Genomic DNA, 13,337 nt, shown 5'->3' with positions numbered 1-13,337 from the left:
ATAATTATTGAATCTATCTTACTAGCTCTTTAGTTCATTCTCCTCCTTGGAGATGGAAAGAAGTAGGGAGAAAGATCTATCAACAAAGAAGGTTGCTAGATCTAGCTAGATCTAGCAACAAAGAAGGTTGTCTTACCAACAAAGTGAAAGAAATACATTCCAACTATTGCTGTGGCCCACTCCCCCTGTGACCTGGAGTGGTTAAGAAAACATGGCAACTGGTTGATGGCAAATCTGAATTTAAACCCTGGTCCAGGCAATAATGAGCCCTGCATGATTTTAGACATTTTTCCTAGAACTTCACTTTCCTCAACTATAAAATAGAAACAATGGCCATCTTGGCTGAAAGTTTATGAGATTAAAAGAGATAATGTGGTAAAACACTCGGCATAATACCCAGAATTCATAAGCTTTTGATAGAAATGTTAAGCTCTCTTTCTCTTCTCTGGCCTCACTCCCCCACACCACAGTCTTTGTGTCAGATCCAGAAATTCTTGAGTGGATATTCATGCTACAATCCATCCAAGAATGAGATGTATGGACACAGGTTTCTATCGGACCCGAAGAAGAAGTAATGGTGAGACACGAAGCTCTTACAAACCACATTAAAGAGTTTGAACTTATCCAAATTTAGCAGAAAGCAATAAGTGGGTTTTAAGCAGGAAATTGACATGATCAGATGGACACATAGAAATATATGGCATTAATGTGGAAGCCAGATGGGAGGAGAGTAGAACAGTGGGCGGTGAGACCAGGTAAGACAGTTTTGGTAACAGAGACTGGAAAACAGTGGCCTGAACAAGGGCATCTGCGTGGGGATTGCACGAGGACATGCATTCAGAGGTATTTATGAGGTACAATGTTTCTGAGTAGATATTTGAGTGGTTTTAGACACATTAATATTTCTTTTTTTTTAATGTTTATTTTTGAGAGAAAGAGGCAGAGCATGATCATGGAGGGGCAGAGAGAGAGGGAGACACAGAATCTGAACAGGCTCCAGGCTCTGAGCTGTCAGCACCGTACCTGACACAGGGCTCAAACCCAGGAACCCTGAGGTCATCACCTGAGCTGAAGTCGGACGCTCAACTGACTAAGCCACCCAGGTGCCCCTTTAGAGAGATTACTAAATGGTGACAGCCTCTTTAATGTTTTGGGAAATTCTGTAGATGATTGTCCACATTGCTGGATATGTGATGAACAGAAAGAATAGGAGTAAGTAAGAAGACAAAGGGGACTAAGTAAAATTTTGAATAAGTTGACAAGTTAATTTTGAGATGTCTACATGATATCCACACAGCCAGGCTTGTTTCAAAATAAAAGAACACAATGGATCCATTATTTTCAGAAGAAGTCAATCCTTTTTTTTTTTTTTTTTTTTTTTNTCTTTTTTTTTTTTTTTTTTTTTTGTTAAGAGAAAGGGAGAGGAAGCCGGGGAGAGGGACAGGCTCCCCACTCCACACCAGAACAACGTGGGGCTCATTCTCATGACAATGAAATCATAGCCTGAACCGAAATTAAGAGTCAGATGCTTAATCTAGGTGCCCCAGAAGAAGTCATTCCTTTTTTTTTTTTTTTTAGTTTATTTATTTGTTTTTTATTTTGAGAGAGAATCCCAAGCAGGACCCTCAGTGTTAGCACAAAGCTGATGTGGGGTTGGACCTCAGGAACCCTGAGATCATGACCTGAGCTGAAATCAAGAATTGGACATTTAACTGAGCCACTCAGCCCTCCCTGACTCCATTAAGTCAATCTTAAGAGGGTCCAAGGTGACTTGACTTTCAGGTTAGCCTGCGATTAGACATCTAGTTCACAATAGACCTTCTACCAGCTTTACATGTCTGGAGAAACAGAAAGAAAAACACAAAAGCCAAAACAAATGTCTTAGATTTATTCTTTAAGGGGAAGAGAATAGGTACATTGAAATCCAAAAGCAAATAATATTTTCCCACTGGTATGGACTACAATGATATGCAGCTTGTATTTCTTTTAGTTAGGTAGGTTGTGCCACTGTCAAATAAAAGGGGACAGTAAAGAGTGGTGACTTCTCTGAGTATAGACTATTTCTCATCATCTTTAACAGGTGGCATTGCACAATTTTGAGCCTCTCAAAAACTAAGCCTTGCCTCACACAATTAAAAGTGTTGGATTCCTTTGCAAAGCTCAGCTACTTTGCATGTATATAAATTTTCCTCATTAGGTCATGCAATGGCTCTCACTCAAGGTTACCATTCTCCATCAGATGTCCCTGTCATTCTTTCTTTTTTAAGACATCATGACCCTTCCTTATTCCCCTGACTTCTCAAGACCCTGTAGTTGCAGGTTAAAAAGTTTCCATCAAATGAATCTTCTGCACTGCATTCTATAACTGTAAAGTTCAATAATGTGGTTTTCCTGAGCCATTGGGAGAAAAATGCATTTTTCTTTTCAAAGGGGGATTTCTTTGTTACCATTTTCTGCTCTGAAATGTTAAAACAAATCTATAGTTGTTTTCCTTTTTTGTTCTCTTACTCATATTCCCTTTTCATAGAGTGAGGTATATAGAAATATGAATAATATTGTAATCCCTTCTGGAACCAGAAGAGAAACATGGTTTCTATTAGAGTTTATTGCATTTTATTCCTTTCTTTAAAAAATAAAAGTTAAACCAAGTAACCCCTGGAGGCACAAATCTTCTATTTATAATTGTAGACAACATGAGGTGGAGAACCAGCTTTCCCTGACATCACGGCTCATTTTAATTTGGTCTCTGTTTTGTTTCTCTGAGAATATGTGCATGATGGCTGCTTTAGTGTTGGAAGATATTCACCTTGTGTGTGTGAGTGTGGGTGTGCAGTTTAGTCTCTACAGATACCTCTAAAAAGTCAGAGTGGCTGTTGTAAATTCTGAATACCCTCAATTTATGGTGTTGGCCTGCACTGGTTAGTAGCGATTGCATAAGATCTCTTATTGATATGCTTTATTTTTAAGGTTTTATAATTTTGCATACTATTAATCAAAGTGATTAAGCTTTCTCTAGTAAACACACACCAACTTATTAATGCATTTACTCATTTGTTGATTCGTCTATTTATTTGTTTCTCTGTTCACGCGTATTTTTCTAAAATGGGTGTGCCTTTCCCCTTTCCTATTTATAATTAATGCTACTGGTAATCAGGAGGCCAGGCTTGTAATTCTGCCACCGATTTGTAATAAGATATTAGCAAGAAAAAGGAGGGGGGGAAGCATTTGCTTCTTCTTTCCTTTAACTGTGCAGTGGGATTAGTAAGTAATCCATGCACACGTAACTCTTGGAGTTGTGCTGATAGCGGAATTCAACTTTAAAACAATCCGAAGAGTAGAAGGGACCAGATGGCAAGGGGCTATCATCTTTGCCAGGCGAAACATTAGGGGCTCTAACAGTATCCATTTATTCCAAAAATAAGCACACAAAGTGGGCGCTGCATTACTCAGGCTTCTGATCACAAAAGTGAGGCTTAGACACTTTAAATAACTTGCCTGTAGTATATCAGCTAGTAAATGGGAGGTTCACAATTCTGACCTGGATCTGTCTAAACCCAGAGTGCAGACTCGCTCTCCCCACCATATGCTAGCCCTAGAACTGCTGTTTGTACAGTGCTGTGCTGTGTGACCCACCTGTGTGGCAGCTCTCCAGTTCCCTTGCCAGGTCTGGCCTGGTGACATCACTGATGGATGGATCAGTTGTGGCAGAGGGTGTGATTCTTTCAAGTGATTTAATTTCACTGTCCTTTAGGGCCACTGCAGAGTCATTGAGGCTTTATTCTGTCCACGCTTGCAGCCAGTTTGAAAGCGCAGATATTGTCTGAGGATGCCCTCTCCTTCACACAGAACAGAAGGGCACTGAAGATCAACTGCTCGGTTAGACTGACCTGCTAAACCAGTCCTGTGGTCAATGAGGCTAAGTTCTTCCTTACTAGTCTATAAGCACAGGGCAGGCAGAGATTATGTTCATCAGGGTCCTCACTCTACTCCCCAAGTCTAGAGCAATAGTTGGAACAATGTTTGTTGTTGGCCAAATGGAATAAATACCCATCTTTTTGGTGGCTGGATCTTTTCTCCCTCCTTCCCCGTAGCTCAGTCCCCATGGTACAAACCCCGCACCGACTACCGACAGTTGCCTTTGTTTACAATCTATTTCCCTCATTAGGCTGTAAATTATCTGAGAGGAGAGATGGTGTCTTAATCATGCTTTTATCTGAAGTATCCAGCAGTGCCTGTAATAAATATTTGTTTTCAATAAATATTTGCAAACTTTACTTAAAAATGAATAAATTATTTCAATTCAACAAAGAGTTTCAAGCACCTTTAATTTTCCACTCATTTACAAAGGCACCAGAGAAAGCTGTAGCATTCAAGAAGTTTGTAATTGAGTTTGTAATCTAATATAGCATCATGTGCTGGTGATTAAGGTATTTCCTCTCAGTTCGCACTCGCTCTTCTGTTTGCTGCTTTGTGATGTTGAAATTAGGACTTTACAGAATAAGTTTCTTTTTGCCGCCTGGTTTCCTGGTTTACTCTACTCAAAGGAGTTGTTGGAGGGAGTGGAAGGCAGGAAGAAGACCTAAAAAAAAATTCCCCCCTTTGGGTCCGCAGAACACATGTTACCCATACCATCGGCTCAGGTTCCGAGTGCTTCCTGCCCAAGGCAGGTCCCAGCTCATCGTATCTCATCAGAGGTGGCAGCTGTAAAAATGATGCCTGTTCCTTAGAGGCCTGTGTTGTGCTTTTCAGGGTTCCTTCTCTGAGCCTCTAGATTCTGGTCACCCCGATTCCAGCGCAATTGGTAGCTTCAGACGGATATTGAAAGTAGATGCAACCACTTCCCTTTCTGTAAAGGGGAAGAGAAGCAGAGTAGGGTTTCTCCACTCATTTACATTTATTTAGCAAGCCTTTATTTGATCTACATGCCTCAAGCCAAGAGCCAGGAATATGAAGAACAATGTTCAGTGATAGCCTTCAAGGAATTGTCAGTCTGATAGTAGATTCAGACATGAAGAAGGTAAGTTTGATGCATCATGTGGGAACTGGTAACAATCAACGGCATAATGTGATGACATATTTTATCAAGAAAACCTATACAGTACCTCAGTTTCTTCAAGTTTGTTTCATAGGGCACCTGATGCCAACTTCTCTTCTAAGTAATGGTATAAACATGACAGAGCTACTATTGTCCATTATGTTAGAGATTAAAACTTAAGATTAAAAATCCCTTTCTGAGTATTTTTTCCCGGTCTAAAACTTAGCAATTCAACATGTAATGTTTCTGGAGATTGCTTTATGGGCAAGATAAACACTCATAATTAGACATCAGGAAGAATTTTGTTATTGCACATCTTTTACTCTGCCCAACATTTTTCCCACCAAGTTCAAAAAAAGTTAGAAATATATCTAACTCTGTTGTTGCTTTCTGACAGTAGGGAGATCATTTCCCACTGGTTTGCTAAAGAATTTTGTTCTTTCCTATGACCTTAATGTCAAGAGGCATAATTTCTCATTTTGCAGTACACCCTGGGGACATGACCAGAGCACAGAGTCTTTCAGAGGTCAGTGGGATCTCCATGCTTAACTGAGCAATGCCTGCTTAGCCTGGAGAAGGATGAAAAATGGGTATAAAATATGAGACCATTTTAATGTTCTAATTTATTGCACAGTTTATTAATAAAGAAAATAATCTAGCAAGAATTGATACTATGAATACCACATTCTGATGATTCTATATATTTGGTTACTTTTTAATAATTTACATGGGGCTGGTAAGTGTTTTACAGTAAAATTTAGCAAGAAGTTCCCCTTGAACTTTTCATATTTTATTTTAAGCAGCAACATTTATACATAAATTTATCTCCTAAGATTTCATAATTTTTGTCAGTTATTAAAACTAATTTGTAAAAGTTCTTTTCCTGGAGTTTCTTGAGTGCATTTAAATATCGTTTTGTAATTCATTTAATTTGTATTAATGTGGTATAGGGAGAAACAGAGATGGTCATTTATTTTTAAAATATCTAATAAATTAAAAATATCATTTACTCTTAATTCTTTTGTGGTTATTATACTGTAAATTCCTTATTTAAAAATTTGGTATCTGTATACAGAACAGATATGGGAATGTATTCAAGGGTAAGTAAAACTTCAAAAACAAGAAAAGGAAGCATGTCCCCCAAGGAATAGAATATCTTTATATTGCTCTAATTTAAGTCAATATATTTAATAAACAAATAAGCTATTTGTTTTCTATAAAAAAGGGAAAGTATACTGGATGTTGAGAAATACAGTTTTTCATGATCATTGTTACAAATATAACGGAGAACATGGTGGTAATCAATAAATATCCTCCAAAAATTCTCTCCCACAAATGAAACTCATATGTTTTGTTTTTCTTTAAAGGTAGACCTCAAAGTGAGGTTGAATGCAAAGGAACAAAATTACCCCCAATAGAACAAATTTAGTGTTATTTATACAGCTTCCTATATAAATACCATATGGCATATACACCATAATATTCTTTATTATGAACAAGCTGGTTTTGAGGGCCTTCTGTGTGCCAGGAGGTGATTAAATTCTGAAGATATACAGACAGATCAGTTTGGTTCATGACTTAGAGGAATCCAAAGTGAGTTGGGAGACTGATAATGGATATTTGAAAAATGATGATACTAAACGAATTGCTGGGAGTGTTGTGGTTACCTGACAGTCCGATGGGCTTCAGTATGTTTGTGTATTTATTATTTATTCATGTCAAATATATATAAAAGGCTTTCTATATGCAAGACATTGTGCATGCCCTGCACACACAGTGGAAAACAAGACAATTGAGGTCTTTCATTCATGGAACTCTCAGAAAGGTGGAAGAGAGAACTTCAGCAACTAATTATGCAACTACCATTTATTTCTAAATGAGCTTTATTTTTAGAACAGTTTTCTATGACCAGAAAAAATGCAACGGTGGTACAGAATGTTCCTCTTTAGCCAGCCAATTTTCCCTATTATTAGCCTCTTATGGTGGTGGTTGTACAGCATATTTGTTACGGTACATCAATCAATAATGATATATTCTTATAATCAAAGTCCATCACTTTATTCCAACTATTTTTTTACTAATTATTATTTTTTAAAAAACAATAAAATACAGAGTAATTTGAGAAAGTAGAGGAGATCCTGAATTCATACTAGAAAACCAGTGAGTCATCAATTTGAAATTCATTGTAAACTCCGAGAGATGAATAGAAATTGGCTAGAAAAAGGTGAGGAAGATAAGATTATTCCAGGTACTAGGAACAGCATGCACAAGGCTCCTGAGATGAAAAATATAATGTATATTTCATGAAATAGAGCGATACTTGGTGTGATTTGAAGAGAGACAGTGAGGTGGGAAGTCACATGAGATGATGCTGTAAGAGGCCAGGGCCTGATAATATGAGTCTGAGACAGTCATAATGATTTTTGTCTTTATTCTAAAAATGCTGGAGAATTGTTGAAGGGTTTTAGGTATCATGATGGTATCATCGTATTGCTGCTTTTAGAAGAACATTCTAAAAGATCTACAGTTAACAAGTGGGTATTTAAATGAACACTAGCATCTACTCCATATATGTGAAGTTGGTTTCTGTAAACTCCAGGATCCCTGCTCATCTTTTACTCATCTGAATGATGGTGTGTTTTCTAAGGTAGGTGGAGAAGATCAGCAGAGGACCATGCTTAGGGTGTCCATACTACTTCGGAAGTGCCTCCCAAACATCTAACATTTATACAATAGTCCATTATTCAACAACAGGAATTGTAAACATATCACGAATAGAAAGTTATAGAGCCATCAGTTGGTTAAATGCCTGACTTCGGCTCAGGTCATGATCTCATGGTTCATGGGTTCGAGTTCAGAGACTGGAGCCTGCTTTGGATTTTGTGTCTCCCTCTCTCTCGGTTCCTCTTCTGTTCATTCTTTCTCTCTCTCCCTCTCTCTCTCCCTTTCTCTTTCCCTCTCTCTCTCAAAAATAAAATAAAAACAGTAAAAAAGTAATAGAGCCATATGAAAAATACAGATTGCAGGACCCCATTTAGCTACATCAAAATTGGACTTGAGTTAGGCAAACACTAATTCCTCTGAGCTCTTCTTAGTAACTTAGTATTGTAGGTCATTTAATGGTGCTACAAGGCAAATGTCACAGGGGTGCCCAATCAATAATCTCTTTTTAGCCCAGATCCCACACAAGGAGGTGATTCTCTCTGCTTTGAAAAGATTACTATACCACTGTGTGGACAATAGTCATGAAGAAGAAGCCACTGAGAGGGAACATACAAATAAATACCCAGTAATTCTGATAGTGACAGAGAGATAAGTTAGGTATCTGTCAAGGCAGAGGTTTACAGAGCTATTGAGGATAGGCATATGATTGACAGAATCTTTTGATGTAAAGACAGTGTGTTGAGCAAGTGTAATCAGTATGCATACTGAAGCAACAACCAGTCCGTATGTACAAGATGCAAAGGAAATACAGAAGATGATGTGAAGGGTCTAGGGAAAGAAGAACCCATTCTCAAAACAGATAAAAATATCTGCATACATTATTAGGAGTGAGCAAAAGTTAATATCTGAATCCCACTACATGAAACATAGCTGTGCTTAATGTTGTAATAGAATATAGATAATGTCCTTATTTTGAAATGGGAATCCACTCATGCTCAGTCGATATTCATGTGTCTCACCGAAGTGCCCAACTGTTGATATATGTATACTGACATTGCTCCCTACGTTCTCTACTCCTAACTTTCTGGTGCCCAGAGCTGGAATTTGAGCACACTTAATCAAAGAAAAGTTATTCATATTGAACTTTTCTTTTTAATAATAATAGATATGAAAGGAAGAATTTTTTTAAATATAAAAGAAAGTTAATATTACTTATAATCTATACTCTTCATATCTAGAGATAACTATGGTTGGCATTTTGCTAATATTTTGCAGATAGATGAACACATAGCTAGGGATTGAAATGATATAATTATTGTATAGTCTGTCCATTGGACTCTATTTCTGTCTCTCTTTCTCTCTTGAGAGACACACCTCCCATAGAGTATAAACAAAAAGGTATACAGAAAATACATACAGAAAGTATATACAGACAGAACACGGTGTAAAACAAAATTAAATTCAGACGCCATATGGTGCTTTGCAACCTTCATCCCAGAGCCTCTCAATTTTTTTTAACAGAAATCTATTTAAGCAGAGGATGATTTAATCTATAGCTCATCTACATCACCACTTCCCACTGAAGCACCTCTGAAGGAGCACATTTTAAGAGGTATTTTATGTACAAACTGACAGAGTTATGATGATTTCATGTTAAATACACATCTATCCACACATATTAATATATGGTTCTTAGGAAAGCACCAAATAAAAATACTTAAAGAAACATGCATCAGTACTCCACTGTAGACTCCATAGCAAAATAAAATATATACATGCAGTAAGTATTGAGAAGGAAGAAGACCAGTGCAACTAAAGATGTACAACTCAGGACAACACTGATATTTCTAGAAGTCCTTCTGTGCCCAAATCTAGAGTGGGGATTTGCAGCATTTCCCATCTTTATACAGTAGCCAGGCTTTTTAGCAAAACATTTATTGTCTTCAATATAATTCTTTTAACTTGTGAATTCAAAATCTTAATAAATGAACAGTTCAATAATTCACTGTTCATTATAAAGTACTTCTTATTTATAAAAAAATAGTCTATTGAATTGAGTGTCATAGATCAGTAAACATAGTAAAAAAGGACAAATATTTTTGGATTAGTTCTACAGTCCATCAAAAGTCTTGTCATGGGGCGCCTGGGTGTCTCACTTAGTTGAACATCTGACTTCAGCTCAGGTCATATATCTCACAGTTTTGGGGTTCAAGCTCTACATCAGGCTCTGTGCTGACAGCTCAGAGCCTGTACCTGCTTTGGATTCTGTGTCTCCCTGTCTCTCTGCCCCTCCCCTGCTTGTGTTCTGTCTCTCTCTGTCTCTCAAAAATAAATAAACGTTAAAAAAAAAAAAAAAAGGTTGCTAAACAANTCTCTCTCTGTCTCTCAAAAATAAATAAACGTTAAAAAAAAAAAAAAAGGCTTGTCATGACTTAACAATAGGCCTAATATCATACACTGGGAACAATTCCACTAACTTAATTCATGATTGGCAACAGTCTCCTCATTTTTTGCTCTGTTAATTTCATCAGGTGAAAATAAGTTGACTACTTGCTATTTCAAATCATATATAACTGCATTCTCAGATGAACATAATAATATAATCATCATGGAGAATAAAATGGAAAAAAGACTTTTTTATAGCTTTATCATGATTTTGGGGGTAACACAATACAGAGGTAATCTGTTCATTCTCCAAAGTTAATATAAATCCTGAGCTCAACTCTCGCCCCGTTCTCAGCAACACTGTTTCAAGCCATCTGCAGACTGGAAAGTAAGTCTACTTTCCTTGTTGTGCATTGTTATGTTTATGTGAATACTTTGCTATTGAAACCCATAAATCGAATTTAATTACTTGAGTATCAAGTAGGAAGTAGAAAGTATCAAGTAATCAAGTAGGAAGATTGAGACATTTTCTTTAAAAGTGATTAGTTCAATAAGGTCCTAACGATGTGTAGCATTTCAGGTAAGGATTGATTGGTCTGTATTGTTGGACAAAACCACATTTGCATTGTCATTCAATTAGTTGACCTTTTCTCTGCAAGGGGTGGTTCCAGTGGACTCACAGCCTTAGGCTCAAAGGGAAGACTCTTAATCCACTTTAAATTAATACCTGATACTGGTTTGGTTTTCATATGCATTTATGGGCATTGTGAGTATATATGTGCATATGTACAATTTTATAATTGAAGATAGCACACCACTGAAGTCTTTGCAAATGAAAAACAATGAGCAAGTACATCAACAAAATTTACTTTTCTTTTTCAGACAAACCTTGAATAGCTTTAAAAACATCCTTTGCCTCTATTGCAGTTCTAAGACTCTCTGCCTATGAAGTCTCCTTTTGCTAATGTGAGGGTACTGATTACTGTGTTCTGAAGCATTTCTGTTTAATCATGTGCATTAATGAAGGCAGAATATCTTGTATAAACAAATAATTAATTTTAACAATTGGAGTGTAAACATATTCTTCACTGATGCAGACAGCTGGAGGTTGGCATTTAACTGTGAAATTGCACATTTCCCCAGCTTATTGCACAGAAAATTGCACATTTCCCAAAATATACATTTCCTATTGACCAAAGTATGTGTAAATGTGAATTTATTACATAAGCATTGTGCTTATCATATCATTATAGGAGGGGTTAATGCTTTAAATGGGGGAAACAGATATATTACATATAGAATCATGACACAGGAAAGCTTAGATTTGAAAGGTCCTCTGATCAATCATTTCAGAGCTATGACCACAGGAATATGATATTTATAATATCTAAATATAGTATAATATAATATTATATTGTATAGTATGTTGTATTATACAATATAATATAACATAATATAGATTGGCATTTAGTGTGATGTGATATATATAGTATAATATGCTATATATTATATAAAGTAGGAAAACGTGAATTCTGGAGTCACCAAAACTTGTGTTTAAATTGCAACTCAACCTCTTATTAATCATGTGACACTGCGAGTTATTTAATTCTCTGTGCCTCAGTTTTATCAATTATAAAATGAGAATATCTTTCATTCTTTCTTAATTTTTTCAACTTTTATTTATTTATTTTTGAGAAAGAAAGAACGAGCTGGGGAGGGGCAGAGAGGGAGACACAGAATCTGAAGCAGGCTCCAGTCTCCAGGCTCAGCACAGAGCTGGACCTGGGACTCGCACCTCCAAACCAAGAGAACACGCATGACCTGAGCCTGAGTCGGACGTTCAACCAAATGAGCCACCCAGGTGTTCCCCAGATCTTTCATTCTTAACGGGCTTGATAGGAGAGAAATACAATAACATATGTAAAGAACTCAATATCGTTGCTGCCTGACAGTATAGTTGCTCTACAAATATTATTTTTAGTACAGTACATCCTCCCTGCCTCCACACACCTAATGTGCTGAACAAGTGATCATGGTCATGTGTTACCAGTAGCTAATGTGTTACAATGTGATGACTTAAAAATTATAATATGTGGTTCTTTACCCATTACTTTACAAATGATGTAGTAGAAAGAACATCAAACTAGGGGTAAAAATCACACACGCATTAATATTTGTGGCTGTAGTGTGTTAAAAAATAACTACCTGTGTTATAATCGATATGACTGTGTCCATTTAAAGTGTATTATTTGATAACTTTTGACAGAAGTATGTATCACTACAACCAACATAATGAGCATATCCATCATCTCAAGGTCTCCTGCTGCCCTTTTATGGTCCTTTCTACCCATCTTTCCTCTTCTTCTACTCTTCATTCTACTCTTCATTCCCTCATCCTCTTCCTCAGCTGAGCTGCTTTCCCACACTATAGATTGGCTTGTATTTGTCAGCGTTTTATATAATTAGAATCACACAGTATGCAGTCCTTTTCATCAGGCTTATTTTTTATTCTGCATCACTTTGTGGTTTGCAAGTGTACTACGTATCAATAGTTCATTCCTTTTTATTGCTGAGTGGTATTCCACTTCAGGATAGTTTTTCCATTCGTCTGTTAGTGGACATTCGGGTGATTTCTATTTGAGGGCTAATACAAATAAAGTTTCTATGAACATTCCATTCATGTGTAAGTCTTTGTATGGACATAGGCTTTCATTACACTTGGGAAAATATCTAGGAGTAGAATGGCAGGATCATATGGCAGATAACTGCCTAACTTTTAAAGAGAATGACCAACTATTTTCCCAACTTGTACTATTTTACATTCCCACAACCAGTGTGTGAGAGTTCCAGTTTCTCCACATCCTTTTAATTTTAGCCATACTAATAGCTGTGCATGCATATGTTATTGTGGTTTTAACTTCCATTTCTCTAATGAATGATGCTGTTCACCTTTTCAAATGCTTATTTACTATCCATTTTTCCTTTTTGTAGAAGGAAGCATCTGCTGAAACAATTTGGTCATTTTAACTGAGTTTTTTTAAATTGAGCTTTGAGTTTCTTAATCTTTTATCAGATATAGTTTGTCTTCATTATTACTGGCAGTTGAATTCTCTGGTCGCCACAAATACTGAATCAGTTAATGCTGCACCATTGTTCCTAGGGGAAATACAGTGTTAGATACCTACAAGAGTCTAGTCACATTTTTTATCAACTGATCAGTACATAACTTTGTTTTATGTGTATTTTTGCTTAA

Source organism: Crocuta crocuta, unplaced genomic scaffold (assembly GCF_008692635.1).
Source record: "Crocuta crocuta isolate KB4526 unplaced genomic scaffold, BGI_CrCroc_1.0 scaffold1297, whole genome shotgun sequence".
Lineage (NCBI taxonomy): Eukaryota > Metazoa > Chordata > Mammalia > Carnivora > Hyaenidae > Crocuta > Crocuta crocuta.
Note: the sequence above shows the minus strand (reverse complement) of the source record.